Source organism: Pseudochaenichthys georgianus, chromosome 12 (genome assembly GCF_902827115.2).
Source record: "Pseudochaenichthys georgianus chromosome 12, fPseGeo1.2, whole genome shotgun sequence".
NCBI classification, from domain to species: Eukaryota; Metazoa; Chordata; class Actinopteri; order Perciformes; family Channichthyidae; genus Pseudochaenichthys; species Pseudochaenichthys georgianus.
Window position 1 is genome coordinate 26,434,627 of NC_047514.1, and position 21,780 is coordinate 26,456,406.

The 21,780-nt window shown below is 41.3% G+C and overlaps 1 protein-coding gene across 1 annotated transcript in view; it reads left to right on the forward strand.

Moving 5' to 3' along the window:
- The window catches only part of unc5da (unc-5 netrin receptor Da), a 245,368-nt gene that overhangs the window by 5,572 nt on the left and 218,016 nt on the right, over positions 1 to 21,780 (forward strand). The gene's annotated exons all lie outside the window — the stretch shown is intronic.

Genomic DNA, 21,780 nt, shown 5'->3' on the forward strand with positions numbered 1-21,780 from the left:
ATTACATTCAACAAATAAACGAAAGATTGACATTTGATCAGGTTTATTGAAGCGACACCGATGATTTAAAACATGCCCAGATTGGCTTTGTTACCAAAGATTAGGATCAGCTCTAGGCATCTCTAGCATTTATTAATGAGTACATACTGCCTCGCGATAAGACTTTCTTATTCAGCATCCCTTATATATGTTGCATGGGTACTGAGTGCATGCATGCGTTCACTGTAATGTGGTATGTGGTATCTGATTGCCACATTGCATAGAGAATGACAGGGTGTCAAATGTTGCCATTTCACTCGCCTACTGCAGATTTCCCTCTCAACCTTGTCTCCACAGCCTTGAAGCTTTCTGTTCGATAAGAGCTACCATTGCTGTCATGTGTTTTCTAATAACACTGAACGGGAAGCCTTGGAGATAACTGCCCATCCACAATGCACCATTCAATGCCTCACTGGTTAACTCAAGGGCATTGCCACAAAGGGGAGATTCACGCCATACACCTTTCACTTCAATGCCAAACACCCCCCCCACCCACCTCTACTCCCCCCTCTCCCAGTCCGTACCTCTAGCACTTTTGTTTTCTCTAAAGCGCTTTTATTTCATAAATACCGCACCCAACCATCCTTTCTTGTTGTCCACTTCCTTGAAATTCACTTGGATGTAATTTAGCTTCGGTGGATTGTGACAAATGTTTTGGTTCTGGTATCATTCCTCACTTCACCTGACTGAAGGGGAAAGGAGAGCTCGCAGGAGCAGAACGAGGAAGCAGGGAATGTTTGAAGCAAAAAGCAGAAGGAGAGAGGGAAAGACGGATAGCAGGGTTACAGTACAGAATACTTAAGTATCTCATGTTATCAGTAACTGCCACAGCAGTTTGTCAGTAACAGCGAGCACCTGTCACTGCGCTCCCTGATGAATTAATTTCAAGAGTAATCAAAAGCAAATGCATATTTAATGACTTTTGGATTAAAGTAGGGGTTGGGTATTTGTTTATGTGGGCGCTCCAGTGTTTTGACATGCCAGAGCGAACATGTTCATGCACCATATTTTGTGTCGAGTGAAAAAATAGTACGATGAAAGTAAATCAGAAAAAGGACAGACAGTCATCAATCGGAATTGATGTTTTTCTTGTTTTTTATATTGTGCCATGAGAGACCCCAACATAGACCGTAGTACGTGACAACTAATAAAACACTACAAATGAGAATTGTAAGAAATCCATAGAGGCTAACATGCAATTGATTTCCTTTTAAGTGTGCTTCAGAACCAATAAAGTCCTTATACCATCTACTTCAGTGGTTCCCAACCTGGGGGTGGGGGGCGCCACAGATCGCAGGTGGTGCCAGGCCTCAGATGATTTGAGGCCAAATATCATATTTAGACTTTTTTTTTTTTTACATATAATTGTAAGGCAATACATGATCGTCACTAAAAGCCTTGTCTCTACATTACATTATTCAAGTTAGTATTAAAGGCATAAAAAGACAGAAATGTATAATTCTTTCTTTAATATAAATGTTTCTTCTGCCCGTTAAGTGTCCAAACCAGGCTTGTCTGGATAAGCGCATTTTTAAAACATAGTCATTGTCCATGCCGGTTTCAGTTGGATTATTTGTCACAGTTGCTCCGATCAGATCGGTCTCCTCCATTTTGTAGATTATTTACGACTTTTGAATCCACATGAACACATCGGCAAAATCCGGCTTACTTTGAGCAACAGTTTAATCCCTTTGTGAATTGCGCCGTCCTTTCATTTCTTCATACAGCGGGAATCCAAATAAATTAATCCTGAGTCCAATAACCATCAAAGTCACTCCAACAGTGCTCCTTGATTACGCTTTCATCCTCCTTTAACAAAATACTTCACATTCATCCAGTTTGTGACAGTAGTTGTAGCATTTTTGAGACTTTTAAACTTTAATTACCGCTGTTGCGCCCCCCCCCCCCCCCCCCCCCCCCCTCTTGGGAAAAAAGGTTGGGAACCACTGATCTATTTCATGAAACACATACTGTCATGGCTGCACATGATGTTGCAGTCATTAACAGTGGTAGCTTTGACGTGTTCATCTTTAATGGTTTCATGCTAGTACGGTGTGATGGTACATATCTGTGGAAATTGTTGTCATTAAAGATTGGCTTGTTAATGGTTGGTTAGCTGTTTGGGTGGTGAGTCCACCTTTATTGTATCTAAACCTCTTTTTGGGAATTCAAGAAAGGCTTGCTCTCCCTTTCCAGTTCAAGACAATCCGAATACACCCCCACAAGCTACAGAAAAGTATTAAGTCTGTCTATATTTCATGCAGCCCTGTCTGTTCCCAATGGCTATTTGGTGCCTCTGCTCGTGTCAGAGATGCAAGATGGGGGTTTAAGAGTCCCTCTCTGTGTGTGAAGTCTACATAAAAACTCTCTGCAGTCATGGGTGGCTGTGTGTTGTAAAACCACCAAAGCTTTGTCATTCATATTATCAAACAGAAAGTTCCATTCCATTGGTTTCATAAGATGACTCCTGTGTTTTTCAAAAGAGAAACATGCAGACAAAGGGGGACAATTCAGAAGCACAGTCTTTGAGAAGTGCTAGGCTAAAAAACATTCGCCTCAACTCTGATTCTGAATCACAGTGAATAGACGATATTAAAGACCAATACATTTCCCTTGATCCATATTTCACGAGTCAACAAGTATTCAAAGAATGCCTACAAAACAATAGCTTATTGTTGCCTGGCTTCTAAAATGATCAATCGAAGTCATCCCACAAGGGAAGAAAGCTTTTTGTCAGATCCGCCACGTAGGATTAAAGAAAGTCTGATCTTAAAAACACTTGGGAAGAAAGCGGGATCTTAATTAAAAGTGACTATATTCAGATAAAGGAATAATAACGAGTCAGTACATCCAATCTTAAAATCAATGTTTCCCCCATTAAGACTTCCTATTAGCACATTCTCAAATTGAAACAAGAATATAATTCTCATTGTTAAAAAATACAATTACATTCAACAAATAAACAACACAGAGGTTAATGAAGCTACGATAATGTGTAAACATGCTTGTTAATCATCCACCTTGTAATTCAATACCAGTTTTAATGTATTATGTCAGGGGGAATATTCATATTAATTTTGTCAAATGACCATGTTTACCGCAACCACCATGTATAGAATAAAAGATTTCACCACGCTCAGGGTATTAAATCTGCAGTTTTTCCTTGGTCAGAGCATTTGAGTGGTAAGGGTAAAACACAAACACAGTAAACTCCATGGGAACTGCGAGGGAGATATTTAAAGCCACCCTGTGCCTCGCAGCAGCTGTTCTCTGGTTGTTTACCTTTGCTGTCGCCTTCTTTTTATTTCAGTTCGGCAGTGAAAAGCTGCATTTTATTTGAAAAGGGCAGCGTCTTTAATGATCACAAGTTCAGAGTCCACTAAACAGTCTGTGCAGCTCGTCTCCAGCCTGACTGCTGTAATGTTCGCTTCGCAGTCCTCCATCAATCCCCTTTTGACCCTTACAGTCTCCCATCAGCCAACACTGGTCAGCTGTCCTTCCCTTACTTGGCACTGACTGTGGCAGGACCATTTCTTTTTTTTCTCAGTGGTAACATGTCACTCTTAAGTCTGAACTGCAGTTTCTTTCTAATGCTCCAACTCCATTACTCCAGCCCTGACCACTGACCCAGACCAGGGATCATATCACAAGGACGTTTGTCGTTTATTTTGTACGTTCTAAACAGAGGAGTCACGTTCTCACTTCTTACAGAGTGTTTGACAAACTTTATATTTTAGAGTTGAAATATTCTTCTCATTTTCAGGTGTATATCAGTATTGTCTGCCTCTACTGTGACTTGTCTCCATGCTTTAATGTTCAAAAAGCTCTTTATTTTTCTCATACTACCTGTGCTGCAGCACCTCTTTTCACCCTCTGTCTGAAACCAGAGCCCAGTCTGCTCTGATTGGTTAGCTGCCGGTTCTGTTGTGATTTATCAACTGCTTAGAGATGTCCCGCCCCTTAAGGCCCGGACACACCAAGCTGACACCAAAGAACTGACATAGCCGGACCCCAACTGTTGCGTTGCCTCACGTCTCTGCGTCTCGGCCATGTGTCGCACTGGAACACACTGCAAAGACTTCAGCCGATGGCCAAGAAGCACGTACGAACTGCGCATGCATGAGTGGCAATAACTCTCCTAACCAGCAGGCGGCGGTAGTGTGTATTCATCATTCAAAAGAGGCAACAACCGGAAGACAGACTGCGTGATAACCGAGAGAAGAAGAACAGACTGTGTGATATAAACGAACAACAAATAGCGTGTGCGTTCCATTTTCTCTCTACAGCGAGAAGCTCACGGGGCTTTCCCGAACCTGTGTCGAGAGCTGGAGGTAAATGAAATCTCAGATTTGCCTTCTTAATAGTTTGTTTGGGTCCCTCACTTCCGTTTCGCTTCTTGTGCACTGATTCGCTAGCTGAACAGCCAATCAGAGTGATTTCTTTTGCCAACTGCCTTTCGGCCGAAAAGGTGTCGGCACGGCTGAAAAGACACGACGGTGCGAGACACACCAATCTGAGTAGGGCGTGTCAACGCTCATCGTCGGCTTGACGCCCATCGACGGCCAAAATCGGCTTGGTGTGTCCGGGCCTTTAGACTATCACATAAAATGTGTTGGAGTGCCAGCGAATAGAAGCGCAAGTGTGACATAGTGACGTCACTATGCTCCTGGAGTAAACAAAAAAGTCCAATGGAGGAGTTTCAGGCAGGGGGGAGTGTGTTGGAGAGAGACTCCCTCTGGAGGGAACACAGGGATGTTAGCCTTTGCATGCACTAAAACCTATAGAACACACTGCAGCAGAGGCAAACCCCCACATGCATAATAATCACCTATTCTTAATCCTCCTGAATTAAATATTGTCCTTACATATTGCTTTGTCCACATTGTTCTTTATTTATTTGTAGCTGCCTAACCTCCTGCAGTCTTTGCTTGCTGGTTGGTCACATTTGCTTAATATGAATTTGAATGGGAAACCAACATTTTTATTTGTGCTACTTATTTACATTTAAATGAGAATGAATTAGGCATTTTAAAACAAAAATAGGGAAAAAGTATGCATAAAAGAAACACCCCATTTATTTCCATTGGTCCTGAGCTGTGTTGAATTCCTTTTCTGTTGGGTATTGACACTGGTTAATGACTTGAAGATTTGAATTTAAATGCTTATCCATTTATAAGGTTGTGTGTTCTCTTCTGCTCTGTGAGCACCGCTGCAAAGTTCTGCATGTGTAACTTTGATGAGGTTCCCCTTCAGCCAAGGACTCCCCTTTGTCATTAAGATAGATAACATCTATTCTGTGCATCGATGTGGCTACATTCATTTAAAGACTACTTTTGTTTCACCTCACAGACAGCAGAATCAATAAAAAGCTTTGCCTATTTCTGCTTCATTTCATCTTAGCTGGTTTGGACCAACACAAGCCCAGAGCTGATGAACGATGCTGCTACTGCATCTACTCTTATGTACCTTACATATATGGTTTTATGTGAATATTACTAATGTTTTGATGTCTTTTTATCATCAACAATTACTCTAAAGACACCAAACAACAATGTATTATTTGTGTTAAGTCGCAGTATGCCTCCACGCTATGGAACTCGACCGATCCTAATCAAAAAACTATTTAAAATGGCCATACTGTGTGAAATATTACCTTTTGCATCAAGTGAATTCTGAAACAACCCCACGACATAGCTTAGTGTCGTTCAGACTTCATTCATTCAATATTTAAACCACATTTCTTGTAAGTGGAGGGAATACATACGGTACATTTTCTGTACAAATTGGTCTTTCATGTCGATATTCAATGGAGTTGCAAGTACAGTGTATATATCTCTATGATCATTTAGAGTTTACAAACCAAGGTTACTTGAAAAGGCTATGGGAATGCATCATGACCTTCTGGGAAGCTACTGTTTTTTTAAACCCCTTTGTGTGCTAGAGAAGACATCTTTTTTAAGAAACTGAACTGTTTTCAAAGTCTTTCAGTACTTCATTCCACTATATTGAATTCATTCAAACATTTAATATGAACTTCCTTCAGATACATATTTGTTTTGCTGCATAACCATTTTTAGCTTTTCTTTAGTCCTCTACAATGACCTAGTGGTGCAGGGATGACGTATTCACCCGGAAGTAAGCTGCGCATGGGTTCCCTCGACAACAAAGCAATGGGATTCCTCCATTGGATTTTGGAAAATAGCTCGAAATAAGGTTGAACCTGTTTGATGAATGCACGTTTTGTTCAGCCGAATAATCTCCACATGTCTACCCTACTTTGATCATTTTCAAATCATAAATCGGATTGCCAGAAGCAAAATGCTGACGTTATGCAATAAACGAGTACAGCCGAGTAGAGCAGGGTCGCACGACTTCAACGTCACGCCAACTTAAGATCCTTATTCAAAAATACAGATTCAAAAGTGTACAAGCGTTTGTTTTTTGTTTGCAAGAGTGCAGGTACTTGCTTTCAAGCAGAACAGGGAAAACAAACTTAGAGGAGTGTTTACGTGTTCGGCGTAATGACGTACAACGACCTCCACAACTTCTGTAGTCCTATTCAGCCACTCGGTAACAAGCATCGTTTTTCAGACACGTCCACTCTTCAGAAATCCCCAGTGGGGTCACTGCTGATGGATTTAATGTCGTAGAACAAAACGTGATCCGTCTCTTCAATGTGTCTCAACCACAGACCTTAGTTCCAGCTATTTTCCCAAACCCTATGGAGAGATCCCATTGGCTCTGAGACGAGGGGACAGGAAGTGGTAAACTGCTAACTCACTTCCGGGTTTTAGGACTCGTCACTGCACCGCTCTATTACCTACTTTAAGACAATGTAAGCCTCGTTGCAGCTCGGTGTACTTTTCAAGATGTAAAATAGCTGAACAGTCTTTCACTGTCCGTGCTGGTGCCTTGAGTTTGACTGCTAACTAGAACAACATTAAACAGGCACACAATTGATGAAACACAACACCTTCCACTGCCATCGGCAATTTTATCTTAATTGCTTATAGACCAAAGGCAAGTCGAATAACGGACAGCACCAATGTTTGCCTGATAAATCAATGCATCGCTAATTTTTTTAAATAAAACATTTAGCTTTACCTCTTATTTGTCACATCCACATTGACCCTAATAAATGAGTTATGTAGTTTGAGGATAAATTACTTTTGTAACAGCACTACTTGGTTGTTAAACGTCACGGTACAAATAGGTGTGAGGGTCGAGATATCTACAGTATTTCTGCTGAACGAATCGTGCAATTGTCCCCCTGCCGTGGTCTCCAACCCGAGCGTACACATGTACTGACAAGATCCATATTAAAGCACTGAATTGTAGAAGCATCTGAAATTGAAATGTCAGGTTGAAATACCCATGCCTTGAATTAGAATGTGGAAATAGAAAAGACAAGCTATTGTGTCGCAGTATCTCGTGTTGACGTGTGTGCATTGTGTTTACTGACTGTGTCAAATGCATTGATACCAGATTCGGTGAGTGTGAAAAGCACCGCATTTCCCGCATAAAATGGTCAAGCTTGTTTATCCTGTAGTGTATTGTAATTAGACTGCAGTCTCATTCTCCCACTCCTAATCAGTTGTCTTTGGATCTGCTCATGTGGAGGTATCCTTCTCTTTTTCCAGTGTGTGTATGTGTGTGTTGTATAGCTGTAATCCAAAACAAGGCCTGATCAAATGAGAGGATAAAACCCAATTACCCAGTAGGCAGTCCTGAGTCATCTTCCATTTGCTCCAGCCATTTTCTCCTCTATCTCCTCCTCTTTATCTCGACTTGTTTTACTCAAAGACGACCCCAGCTGATTGTAATCTGTAGGTGAAAAGAAATTAGATGAAAAAACGTGAAGAAGAAACTGAAGTGATAGAGTGAGCTAATCGATGCCAAGCGGCGCGCTCACAGGGATACTCTTTTCTCTCCTCAGTGCAATCTTCCAGTGCGATAGTGAAGTTTGTGTGTGTTGGGCATCTGAGGGACCAATTAAGGGATGGCAGGGCAGGAGCCTGAGCGCTGGCTCTCTAATAGCCTGCAGGCTGCAGCGACCTGATCCAGAGTCGGTCGATAACAGACCCCCTGCGCTCAGCCAATGAATGCCAACAATCAAAAGAATTCTCTCAGTCAGAATGGAAAACATACTCTTTCATATTCAACACATTTTCTTTTTTTTATATATTTTGTCACAGCGACATATTTGCCAGTAAATGGATGTCATGGTGTATCAGAGTATTGTATTTATCCCTAGGTTTTGTGACAGTGAAAACCACATACATAGGACGTTAAAGTAAACATTTGAAATACGCCTATAGAATAAAAACATGTATATACACATTGGAAGTTAAAATAAGCAGATACATAAAAATATGTATACAAACATAGAAAGATTTTTTAATAATGTGAAATAAAATAAAAAACAAAATATTTATATAAACATAGGAAGTTAAAGTGAACATTTTCAATAGGCAAAACTAAATATTTATATAAACATAAAAATGTGAAATAAGCAGATAAAAATAACTTGGATTACAAATATTTATATCAACGCAAGATGTTAAAGGTCCCATGACATGGTCATTTCTACTGATCATAATTCCATTGTTGAGGTCTACTAGAATAGATTTAAAGTGTGCAATGTTCCAAAATCACATTGGTTTCTCAAACAGCATCTCTGTGTATTCACCAGCTATTCACTCTCTGTCCTAAACGGCTTGTTGGAGCTTCCCCCCCCTCCCTGTGAGCCCAGTGTGCTCTGATTGGTCGGGACATTGCGAGGCTCGCTGTGAGTTGCCGCGAGGAGCGGACAGGTTTCCTGGTCGGCGATACAGCTAGAACAAGCTAAACTCATCCTGAGCACACAAACACTCACAGCCGAAGTAAAAACAATAAGTGTGGCTTGATATTGAGAAAGAAAAAGGTTTATAACGCTGTGAGAACGGGTCTGCTGCGGAGAGCATTCCTCCGCCATCCCAACTCGTCTATTACCAGCGTTCAGGGAGCTCTATGCAAGTCAATGGGACTCCCTGTTAGTTAGCCAAGGGGTCCCGGTGTGTGAGGTGCTCCACGGATTGGTCCATTTGGGCCAATCCGGTCATTTGTTGTTGATGTGGGTGTGCACACGTCACTGAACCCAGGAAGCAAACAATGGAGAAAGAGAAATGTCCAGCGAGGCGTTCTGGGGCAGCAGACAGGTCTTCTCTGTGTTAGAGGTGTACTCGCTGCAGGGTGCACTTTGAGGGTGTGTGACTCTGCAGAGCGTTCACATGCAGAACAACCTTCATAACACCAGGGGACGGGTGATAACCAGAAAGCACGACATGGGACCTTTAAGGTAAAAATATGCACAAAGCAGATAACATAGAATTGGGAAGATATTGTTTGTATTAATAAAAGAAGATGAGTACAAATATTCACGTTGTACTCCAATGATAGAGACCTTTTCTGTATGCTAAGGCAGTCAGTGTCAGACAGTGCACAGCGGACACTTGACCTTTGCAAAAGATTAGAGGATGTGCCATCTTTTTGAGCTTTAAGTGCACTGTCTCTGAGCGTAGAATGTGCCGCTGCGTGTGTGTCTATGTGTCTTTGTTCGGCTGGGTCTGCTTTATGACTTTGTTGTGTGTTGAATACAGTGTTTGGTGCAGCCCTCACACACTGAGAGAATGCACCGCTGACATTCAGCTGCTTCTCTGCTGACCTACAAGGTGTATGATAACCTACCAGAACAGCGGGTTTGTTTTTCAGGGCTAATGGAGAACACTCCCAAGACAGAAGATAAAGCAATGCTGTTGTGACCCATCTCTAAGGGATTCTGTTCACTCGTAGCATCTCCTCTAGATGGGGTAGAGTCCATAATGTAATGTGAAGGGCTTCAATGTAATCAATAGCCATAGATATCGTTTACCCAGCTCTTCCAACGCTTTCAATGACTCGTCTACTTACACTATGTTCCCTTTGTGCATGTGCAGTTCTGCCTCATATGACCCAGGCAACCTTCGGCAAGATGACTGAATTCTCTTCTCATGTTAACAATATATCGATGAGATTCTGATTTACAAGTGCCTTTCTGGGACTCAGGCCGGAGGCACGACAAGGACTCTGGGAAGTCATTCTTGCTCGTATTCCACTCCATAATACAGATTATAGAGTAAAGAGCACAAAAGAGTCATCTTTAACTGCAAAATAACCACAAATATAAAAAATATATATGTTTGTATATTCAAAGATAATGCCTGTCTGTGTCTAAAGAGTCAAGATAGCGATATCATCTTGTATATCATATTATCTGTTGGTCTCTTTCCATGACTTGCGTCCAACACATCTGGAGACGTCCTGTCCAGGTTGTTGTGACCTTAGTTATAAACATGTCATTCTCCCCTGAAGATGAACCCCAGCCCTGACTTTCTTATTTTAGGACTTGGATGTTTTAATGAGGTTTGTTCTTTCTCTTTAAAGAATATCTTGAGACTTAAAAATATTAAGAACACTGTTTGCTGTTTGTGACGAAGGGAACTTGGTCACTACGGACTGACGGCTTCAGGCCGGGTGATAGGGCACTTTGTTGGCGTGACTGCACAGTGTATGTTGTCTGTGGCTGATGAGTGTGTGCACCTGGTGTCCTGTCTCCTCCCTCCTCACCGGTGTCTGGTTGTGCTGATTAGAGTGTGTGTATTTAGGCTCTGTTGCCCTGTCTGTTGAGAGGGCTGGGTGTGTGTGTGAGATCCTTGTGGCTGCAGGATGTGTGCAAGGAGAACCGCAGGATTGAGGCGGTGAACTTTGTGCCCATGATTTTAATAAATGCCCACGTCGGGTTATATGTTTGGACGTTCTGCCTCTGCCTCCTTGCTTGGTCTGGGCCGCTCAACGGTCAGCTTCACACTGTTTATTGTCTTCAGTTGAAGTTATTTTGCACAAACACAGGTGTATGCTATGGCAGCATGCTCATGTTTGCCCATATCCATACATCCTTTTTGACAGTCATTTTCCCAGAAGCACTATTCATGGTCCAGAGCTTACAACTGTAATCATTTCCCACATTGTAATGTGTGTATTTGTAGTGCGTATTGTGTAATATAATATATAGTATAATACATTTGGAAGCTCTGGTTTCATTGGGCTTGAGAGAAGCACGGGGAATATAGACTATACCTTAAAGCTATGTTGTTAACTGTGAGGAGAAATTGTCTTCCTTACTTACCGAGATTATGAAAAACAGCGTGCGCACAAATCTAATAGAAATTCACATTTTACAAAAGCGTCCTTGTTCTAAAGCAGTGCGGAATACAAATAAAATGTGTAGGCAGGCTTTCTATTTGATGCCTTACATTAAATTAATGATTAAATATGCTTCACAGTGATTGCCAAGATACTATATAAATGTATTTATATTGGATTGTGTCTGACTGCCTGTGCCTTTGTGTGTGATTGGGCGATTCTCTCCAGTGTACTTTATGGAGGCCGATACATCTCATGTGGTCTAATGGTGGTTGGAGATGCTATTGATTTTTCTGCATCTGTTTGTTATGGCCTTTCCATCCTATATCTTCTCCATTCATCTCTCTTTCATCTCTTGAAATGGCTTCATACTCTAGGTCAAAATACCTTTTTGTTTCTTTCTTAATGCTTTATCGCCATCGAGCAAATGCCAGATGCTGCACATATGAATGTGTATCGGCAGTCTGTGCAGTGTTGGTTTCCTGACTCAGCTAGATTCTACAGTGTGTGTGTAACAGGACAAAGTGAGAACGTCCGTTGTCAAGCGATCACCAGACTTTGTTTACCACCATTCTTCATCTTTGCCCCACCTGCTGTGTTTCTTTCTATCCGTTATGCATTCCTTCATTTACTTGTGACATAGTATTGTATACTTACTTTCCAATGCTTCACCAGAGCTGCGTTTTATGATGTGTTTTTTATTATAATGCGCCCCACATGATTAAAGTGCTAATGGCCTGAGACGAGTGTCTTGTTGTAGGGAGAGGCCTGCTGCCCTGTGGCTCTGTGCTTCATCTCTACGCTCCACAGTGTTTGAGAGTGTTTCTTAAAGCGGAGAGTTGGAGATATACAGCTCAATATTGTAGTTTAACAGCATTCATTTATAAATTGTTGTATACTACAGTTTCTATCGTACACGTTTGTCTCAGTGAGGGCAAATTAACATTGTATTTCCTTTTGTTTCCTACCGAGAGAGCATAGTCATTACTCTCAAATAAACTAGTAGTCCGATAGAATTAAACACAATTTGTTTTATGCATTTGTACAGATGACAAACCCTTCCTTTTTGAATGGTTTTGTAGGGAGGACAGTTTCCAAAGAAAAGTTCTCAAAATACAGTCATTCTAAGACTTATTTTACACATACAGTTTTCCCTTCAGTTGGGTTGAGATTGGAGCCTTTGGAAATAGTATATTTGGATGCATTAGATGTATTTAAACATCTTTATGTAGGGCCTATTATAGTAGCATTGGTGTGTAACCATTATATAAATGTAGCCTTATTTTTTAAATGTGCCCACAGGAACAGGCTGTATGGTAGTTCAGTCCTTTTACTTCCAAACAAAGACATTGCCAACTAGGAAACAATATTAGTTGGAGTTGGAGTTGGAGTGGTGCAGTGACGCATCCTAAAACCCGGAAGTTAGCTGTGCATGGGTTCCCTCGACAAAGAAGCAATGGGATTTCTCCACAGGGTTTGGGAAAATAGCTGGAAATAAGATCTGTGGGAAACTAACCTGTTTGATTACATTACATTTGATGCACATTTTGTTTAGTCGGATAATCTCCACATGTCTGAAAACGTGATCCGTCTCTTAAATGTGTGTCAACCACATCTCCAGCTATTTCCCCAAATCCTATGGAGAAATCCCATTGGCTCTGAGATGAGGGAACCGGTAATGGTAAAATGCTAACTCACTTCCTGTTTTAGGACGCGTCACTGCACCACTCTATTGAGTTGGAACACGCTCAACATACAAAAGGACATGTGTTTGTATTTACTGTAATACTACAGAGAGCAAAACAAGACATGCAATTATTTGCTTTCATGTATTTCACACAGGAAATCACTAGGGATGTAACGATACCCAAAACTCACGGTACGATAATATTGCGATAAAAAGTCCACGGTACGATATTTATTGCGATATTGAAAAAATAAAGAATTTTTTTTTTTTTTTAAATAATAAATCTGATTTGTTCAGCATTTTAGTAGGATAGCAGTGTGAGAAAAAGTTTTTAGAGAGTACTTGTCCATGGACAAGTGAGTTTGGCAATTTACTTGTCCGAATACATTTTTCACTTGTCCAGAATGGCCAAAGATTGGGGCCACTGGAATCTTCTTCTTCGTCATCGTATTTTACATTTTCCCACGGTTTATACGACACCGCTCAACGTAAGTGAGCGGTGTCGGTTATTTTTGGTTCTTGATTCCGGTTCTTTGAGAGGGTCAAAATAAGTCCCATGACAAACTGGGAGAAAAATATATTTATGAAAACATTAAGTCAAATCTGTATTCCTATTTACAAATCACTTCATATTGTTGAATATCTTACGGTTATTGAATACAATTATATAAAAATAATCTCTGCATTGTTTAGTTGGTTCTAAGTGGTGCAGTTTGAGAATGTACAATTGGCCCAGTCTCCTCTGATGTTACACTGCAACCTGCCTGTGAGACAGAGTCCAACCACACATGTCCAACACATAACCTAATAATAATAATAATGACACATTAGATGTACAGCCTATAGGCTATAGCGCTCTTCTACAACTCAAAGACGCTTGCACGCTTACACATGTCCTGCAATACACAGCTTCAGCTGCCCAGCTGCTCACTGTTTGTAAAAGTAAATAAATAGTATTTTCATTTCAATAATGTACTTTCTATACCCTGCTTCATAAACAATACTGACATCCCTGCGCTGCTCCGAGTCTGGGGGTCCGGGGATGTGAGGACAGCGCGAGGACGACACAGACAGGGAGGCTGCTTCACTTCATAAAGGAAATGGCGGTCAATATTAACAACACAGGGGCTAAAACGCTTAATAACCTTCATTACGTGTTAGAGAAAGAACATAAGAACGTTTGACAAAGATGAGGCTGTTAAACGGGCAGCGGATCCGCTGTGTGTGTGTGTAGAGAGAGAGAGAGAGAGAGAGAGAGAGAGAGAGAGAGAGAGAGAGAGAGAGAGAGAGAGAGAGAGAGAGAGAGAGAGAGAGAGAGAGAGAGAGAGAGAGAGAGAGAGAGAGAGAGAGAGAGAGAGAGAGAGAGAGAGAGAGAGAGAGAGAGAGAGAGCTTCACCGTGCAGCGATCAGCTGATACGGAGCATAGAGAGAGCTGCAGTCCGCCTCCTGTCCTCACAACTCTTATTAATCCCGGTACCGGACAATTGTTATTTGTTCCTACTCGGAACAGAGTTTTGCTTCCCAACCCGGCCACTGTGCTACACTTCCCGCCCCGCCCCGCCCCGCCCCGCCCCCGTCTAACTGTACAGAAAGCGGCGAGATGCATTTAGGAATCGACAAGCAGAACCGAAACTAACACTTCTAAACGAACAATGGCGGATACGTATAATTTGCGAATGAGTTCTGCCTTTTGTAAACTGAATGTATCAATAATTTGTCAATACATGAGGGCGAAAAACGCCACTTGTCCGCCGGACAAGTCAATTGAAAGATCTACTTGTCCGATATTGTAAATAACACGTCCCGGACGGTGGGACGTGTACTTTTTCGCACACTGGATAGTAGTATGTTAAAGTGTCAACAATTTAATAATCAGACCCTGCAATAGAATAAATCAAGTTTCACTTTAGTTTTTCAAGTAACTCAACTCTAACTCACTCACTCGGCATCGTCAAGGTTATCTTTTAGGAATATGAGCACGTCCACATTTCCAGGTAGAAGCTGGGATGTTTGGGCGTTTACAATATCCCCTGCTGTGGAAACAACTCTCTCGCTTGGTACTGATGTTGCTGGGACAGAGAGATATGCTTTGGCCATGGGTGCAGCAGTGGGTCAAACTGTGCATTGTCTCTCCACCCCTTCAAAAACAATACAGTGTTGGCCAAGAAGGTGAGGCTTCTTGACAGAGATATAAATATACTGCTGGTACTTCTCAATGTCTCTAGGTGTGTACATGGAGCCCTGTACATACGATGTCCTTTTGTGTTCTGTTGTTTTATGTTCATGTTGTAACCTACTTGCTGCCATGTTGGAGAGGTCTCCCTTGAAAAAGAGATCGATGATCTCAATGGGACCACCTCGTTAAATAAAGATTATTTATAAAAAAATAAATAAATAAAAAAAAATAAAAAACGCGGTCGATTTTGTCAGTCTCATGACGGTATTGAGACATGTATTTACCGCGATATCGCGATATTCGATATATCGTTACATCCCTAGAAATCACAGAAAGAAATAGACCCATAACACATTAAAATTCAGATGTTTCATTCCCTTCTACTGTTAAATGTGATTTCTTAATATCGCAGCTCGTTGGGTGTTTGACCTTCACTGTGCTGAAGGGGTTGAAAGTGGATGTTTGTGCAGATGCTGACACTGCAAGGATGTTTCGTGGAATATTTTAGTGAAATGTGAAGCCATACACTGGAAATACAATATCTACATTTTTCAATTATGTATTTGTTTTTAAGAAGTATTTATGACATTTTAAAAAATATTTTCAAAGATAATTGTATATGTCCAACATTGATTAAAGTCATTTGTAAGGACTCTGTTGTCTTCATGTCAAAATGATGCATTTAATGCATAGCGGATAGATGTACACCATTCGTCCACTGTGAACTTACAAGGTTTGTAAGTTATCACATGCAACCAAACATAGTGATGAAAAACTGTATCACATATGTACGAGAACATAACCTGAAAATATAATTAAATATTTACGCTTGTTTTCAAAAACGACTTCCAAAACATTTAACACGTCCACAAATTATGCCAGCACGATAAAATAGTAAATAACATATTGCTATTTTATTTAGTACTGCCAAAATAATGCACCACCTCATAAATTAGCGAAGACTTGCCCTCGTCCTCGTTCTCTTAGCACCTCCCCGCTCTTCTCTGGAGCTTATGCAGATGTTGTTCCAAACAGATGGCAGCGAGGGGATGTGTAACTGCAAACGTGTTGTCATCCTTCAAATCTGGCTGAGGGCGAGAGCTGCTGGCAAGTCTCATGTCTAAGTCATCATCTCACATCTGAGCTGCTAATAATAATAACCTGCGAACATTGTGGATCAATCTGTGGCAACTGGATCTTTCCTCCTTTCACCTCCTCTCGAGGACGTGTCTTTGCTCATTATGAGGCTGACATGGATTACAAGCAGCGTAGAGCAGAGGCAAGGCGGTCATTATGAATTCTTTTTCATCACACCTTCTTTTGCACGGTTGGTGCTTTGACGTGTGTTCTGCTACTATGCATGCAGAACACACTCAATGCTTTGTCAGAGCCTCAGATTCTAGTTTCTTCCACTGGACCGAGAGTAGGTCATTAAACAACTCCAATTTGATCACTTTTCCCTTCCACTTATATATTCATAGAGAGCCTCACATCACTATTTAAAGGAAAGCATCTGTATATAACATGAATCCATCTGGCTGCATTGGTCCTTAAGAGCTGCTGAGCTTCTATCCAAAGGGGTTTAAGTCTTTTTGAATTAATGTCGATGAAGTGTTTTCATCATCCAGGCAGGACTACAGCCTCTGTTTCAGTTTGCACATGTGGCAGTATGTTACTGAGTTTAGAAGTCACTATACCCAAGCTCTTGGACGGACTGCTATTGTAGGAAAGGGTAGTTGGGTGTATTACCTAAAAAGAAGCCAGCAATTTGGACGGACTGCTAGCCAATTGTAGAGGGAGTACTGCTGAGCAAAAAGTTCTGTTTTTTGGTTTCAGGTTACATATTTAAGAAAAGCATCTTATTAGTACTAAGTTAAAGTGTGCTGTGGTTCCTGCTAAACACCTCGAGAGGCCTCCTTCCCTGTGCTTTGATACACGGGGGAAGCGAGTGTGACTGACACAACAGCTACATGTACGTACTCTCAGAACAAAGTGTATTGCAAATAAGTAAAATAAAGATTGATAAACGAATCAGATCTGTTCAAAAGGCTGCTGACACAAGCCGCGGTAGTCGACAGAGAGAGTGTGGGCGGGCCTGGCGGGGCTTTGAAAGGCTGGCCAACAGGTGCCAGGAAACAAAGGGCTGATGGAAGGAGCGTTTCCAGGTTGCCTGAAAAGCAAGAGGTATAACAGCAGAGCAGCTCCAGCCACAACAGGCCTGCAGTGGGGCTGCAGGCAGGAGGCTGGCAGGAAGCTGGCGTAGGAATACCTTATAGGGACATAGTAAGACGAGGAACAGGTGTGCAGGCAGGTGGCTGATCTGAAGACTGTCAGGGTGGGAAAACAGAACAGGGCCGACAAGTGGGCACGGGAGGAGGTGACAGATTCCTGTGGGAAGTGGGGACAGGGAAGGCAGCATTAACATGACACTTCTGAATGAGACGCACTGATGTCATGTCAGAGGATGAAGGGAGCACTGACCTCACTCAACGAACACCATTCATTGTTTCTGTTCTTCATCCTAATTGGACTCTTTGGTTGAACTGTTATGATGTGTATTTGCAACCTAAACAAATAAAATGTTTGATGCATTGCAGAAATTCTAAGAAATGTATCTAATTTCTACAAAAATAATAAATACTGTAATAGTTCTTCCATTGCAGGCCGCACACAACGGTATTTATAACATGTATAAATAAAAAGGCAGAGGCCCAGATCCCTCTGCTGATCCTTTACCTTTTATCCCAAGGCATAGTTGATCAATAATCGTTGGATGAATTTCACACTGTAATTAGGCTAACTCTATAGGTCTGAGTAGTTGAATATTATGAAAGTGTATTTTCTGTGTTTTGAAGAGAGTAATGAATGTTCCCTTCCATAAGAAGCGTCAGGGTTAAAGCATAACATGCAGAGGCATTTATATTTAGATGATCATTTCTACCTCATCTTCGTTTGTGCTTCTCCTGTCAGATCTGGATCAGACATCATTTTCCAGACATATGTATGAACTTTAAATTCACAGAAATGTATGCCTAAAAGCTTTGATCCGCCTGCTCTTTATCCCCCCCCCCTCTCGCTCCTCAGCAGGGAGCAGAGCATTAACCTTTTGCCAGTGTTTCTAAAATGAGGACTGCGACGGTGGGATTCTTGTACCCCTATAATACATCCACAATCTCCACTGTCTGTGCTTCTTGCCCCTGTGAACCTGCGCATCCATGCAGAATCAGGGCTCAGCAAAGGTGACTGTCTTTGATCAAGAGTACCATTAACGGTAAACACGATGCAGACGGCTTTGAGCCCGCCAGAGGAAGGGGGGGCATTAAAACAGCGTTCAGAGGTTTGGCTGTTTCTCAAATTGGACCTTCAACTCAAGGAACTTATTTGGAGCACATTGTATAATCCCTTTTAGACTAATTAATTGCCTTGGAAAATAACTACTTTAATTGTTGTCAACACGTATTTGCTCTTGCATCTATAATGGTTTGATTAAGTAAACTAAATGAAGTCATATCCGGCTTTAGTGAGAGGCTTGCAACTCCACGTTCTCTCCTCTAACTAAAGCTAGTGTTTTTGCTGACTTGACGTCCAGAAATGACTCCAGTGCCCTTTTTTTTCTTCTTCACACATTTACAATCTATACGCTCCCCCACTGCTCGGTGCTCATGGGGAGCATTCTTATGCAAGTTGGAATGAGGCTGTCACTGTAAAAAAAAAAAACTTCCTACTGTAAGTGTAAAAGGAAAACAACACCACTCCTTTAGGGCTCTAACATCTTTTTGATTACATTGATCCAGGAAACAACCCGCAAGGAGAACAATGGCATCAGTCGTTTCAGCCAAACAACATACTTGGGATAAATAAGACCTATATTGGTTACATGAATTAGGATGGAGTAAATGAAGCCGAGTTACATTGTTGTATAGCGACTCGGACATGTGTAGGAAGGAGGCTGGGAAGGATGTGTCAAAAACATCTTTAACACTAGACACGTCTCTCCTGTTCACAACCAACACGAGACATGTTTGATTTTGAGATGGACCATAACTGTTCCAAAATCTTTACAATTTATTGTTCTCTTGTAACCATGAGAACAATAAATAAAAGTTGTGTTACTATGAGATTATTATTAGCTGTTATTATGCCATGATAGTCGAGGTCCTTGACCAAATTGTGGAAATGGATGACTCAAGGGAGGGATATGTTGTCTGCCCCCCCCGCTCTAACTAATTTAGTTATTTGTATTAGTTGAATAATAATAATAAAAGTAACTAAGCGCCCTTAATCTTGGAGAAGTAGCCGAGTTTACCTCCTAACCTTGAACCAGCGTCTCATTAGAGGTTTTTATTCCCCATCATGGATGAACAGTTTTCAAAGCCCAGACAGATGATGTTTCCCTGCCGATAGTGGTGTCAGATCAGAAAAGGGGCATGAACAAACAATACGTTCGTGGTTTAATTTGTTAGGCATTTTTATATCGACAGTTTTGCATCAATCTTAGTTATATTTTCCCATATCCTGACAGGCCGTACGCACCATTACCTTCCACTTGTCTAAGAAATGTTACACATGCTCTTGCACCTCAGCCTTTCTTGTATTTCTGGTAGACGTCTCCCTTCTGAGATTGCTCTAACATTGTTGCATCAACCCGTTCCTTGTACTCACAGGGGGAGTGATGGAAAGAACAAAACAGTGGTTTCTTCTTGTAAAGAGTAAGGCAGAGCTCAGGAAACGTCTTGCTGCTGCATTGCAGCATCGACTGTAAGCCGTAGCTGGTGGAGGAACTGATACCTAACCACCTTATTTAATCCTTTTCTTGGTGAATGTTTATTCATGATTATGCATACCCTGGCCCTTGGAAAAATATTCAGCTTTGTGCTAGATTGAAAGTAATGTCACTGCAGTGTGACTGTCTCAGTAGTTTCATACCAAGTGTATTTAGCGGCCACAGGAGACCATATGCTATTTAATGAAAAGTAGCATGGTCCAGATTTAGGACGAGGGTCCCATCGCTGGGTAATTGCCTCTGAAAACCCTGATGAACCACCAATGAATTACATGCAGTTATAAAGTCTCCTTTGGAATAGAAATGAAGCACATTGGGATCATAAGTATGTCATGGATGATGGTACACTAATATTTTATCCGAGGATAAAAAGATGAAATGATGAATCTCCGCCATCTGCTCTCTCTTATTGTGGACCTGTGACACGCATTAGAACACTGATGTGTAGTGAATGTGTGGAGCTCAGCCTAACCTTTGGGGGAAAGGCTAAGAATAAACACTTCAATAAACCTGTTGTGATGGGCCGCTAGCTGTTGCTACCGGACCTTCAGACAGTGCACCCGGCGTGGAAAGGTCACTTGTCCCAAACATATGGGTAATTGGGCCTAAAATACCCCTGGCATGATTTCTTTCCAGGAGGTGCACTGGACTCAGCCTTATCATATAGTCAGGGAAGTATGTTCTGTAGGAACATATAACAGTCAAATGTATGCCCAGCAAATGTATCTTATGAGATATTATTGCTAAGTAATTTGTAGCACCAAAGTATTACATTTGTAGACATTTAGAAATGTGTTTAAGTGTATGTTTTTTATGGGCTTTAATATATGTAAGCAGGGCCGGCCCTCTGCATAGGCAGTATAGGCGAATGCTACCCATAGGGGGCGCCACAAATTGGGGAGAAAAAGAAAAAAAAAGTTAGAAATTAAAAAGATTTTTTTTTTTAAATGTCATAACAACACAATATCCCGATTTTGGATCAACAAAGTACATCTTCTTATCTTATACTAACATAACTACGCCTATATTGCGTACAGCGCCCATAAACTATGGCACACCCCCCCCAAAAATCAAGTTGAACTGCCCCAGCCCCAGTAAAAACCAGAGGTTTATGTGAAATCGTTATTTTTTTTTAAAATAATGGTAGTGTGCAATTATAGGTTTTAATTTTATATTTGTGTTTATTTAATATAAATCAAACTCCCAAAAAACGTGGCCGCGGGGGGGGAGAGCTTTAGAGAGCTCTCTCCTGAAAGACTGAGAGGCTCTGATAACCTCAGCTTAGTGAGGTAAAGGCACACCTTTATATGATCATTATAGTTATACAAAAATAAGAGAATAGGTTGAAAAACAGGTATAAAAATAAATATATGACAGTACAAAAAAGTTGTTATTAATAAACAAGAATACAGTTTGAAAGGGGAGTGATTTGTAAAGTATCCATAAAGAAAAAGAAAATCTACTTACAGTTCTGTTTCATATGGGTGTTGTTGAGAGATGTATCCATAGAGCTCCTAATGTTGCTCTCAAAGTGCACCAGATTGATGCTTTTAACTTCTATATTAAAAAAAAAAAGTCTTCCCGGGGGTGCATGCCCCCGGACCCCCCTAGAGGAGGTGAGGTCCCCCCCCACTTAAAATCATGTTGAAATGAATAGGAAACTAAATACATTTGCACACATCTTGTGTCCATATCTTTCTGTGTTGGTGGTAATGCCACAACCATGCATGCGTGAGTCATAGTAAGTGTAAGTGTCTGCATTTGTGGGGGGGGGGGGGGGGGGGGCGCCAGCTAAAATCTTGCCTAGGGCAGCAAATTGGTCAGGGCCGGCCCTGTATGTAAGTCAAATATTTATTCTTAGACAATAGACAAAAA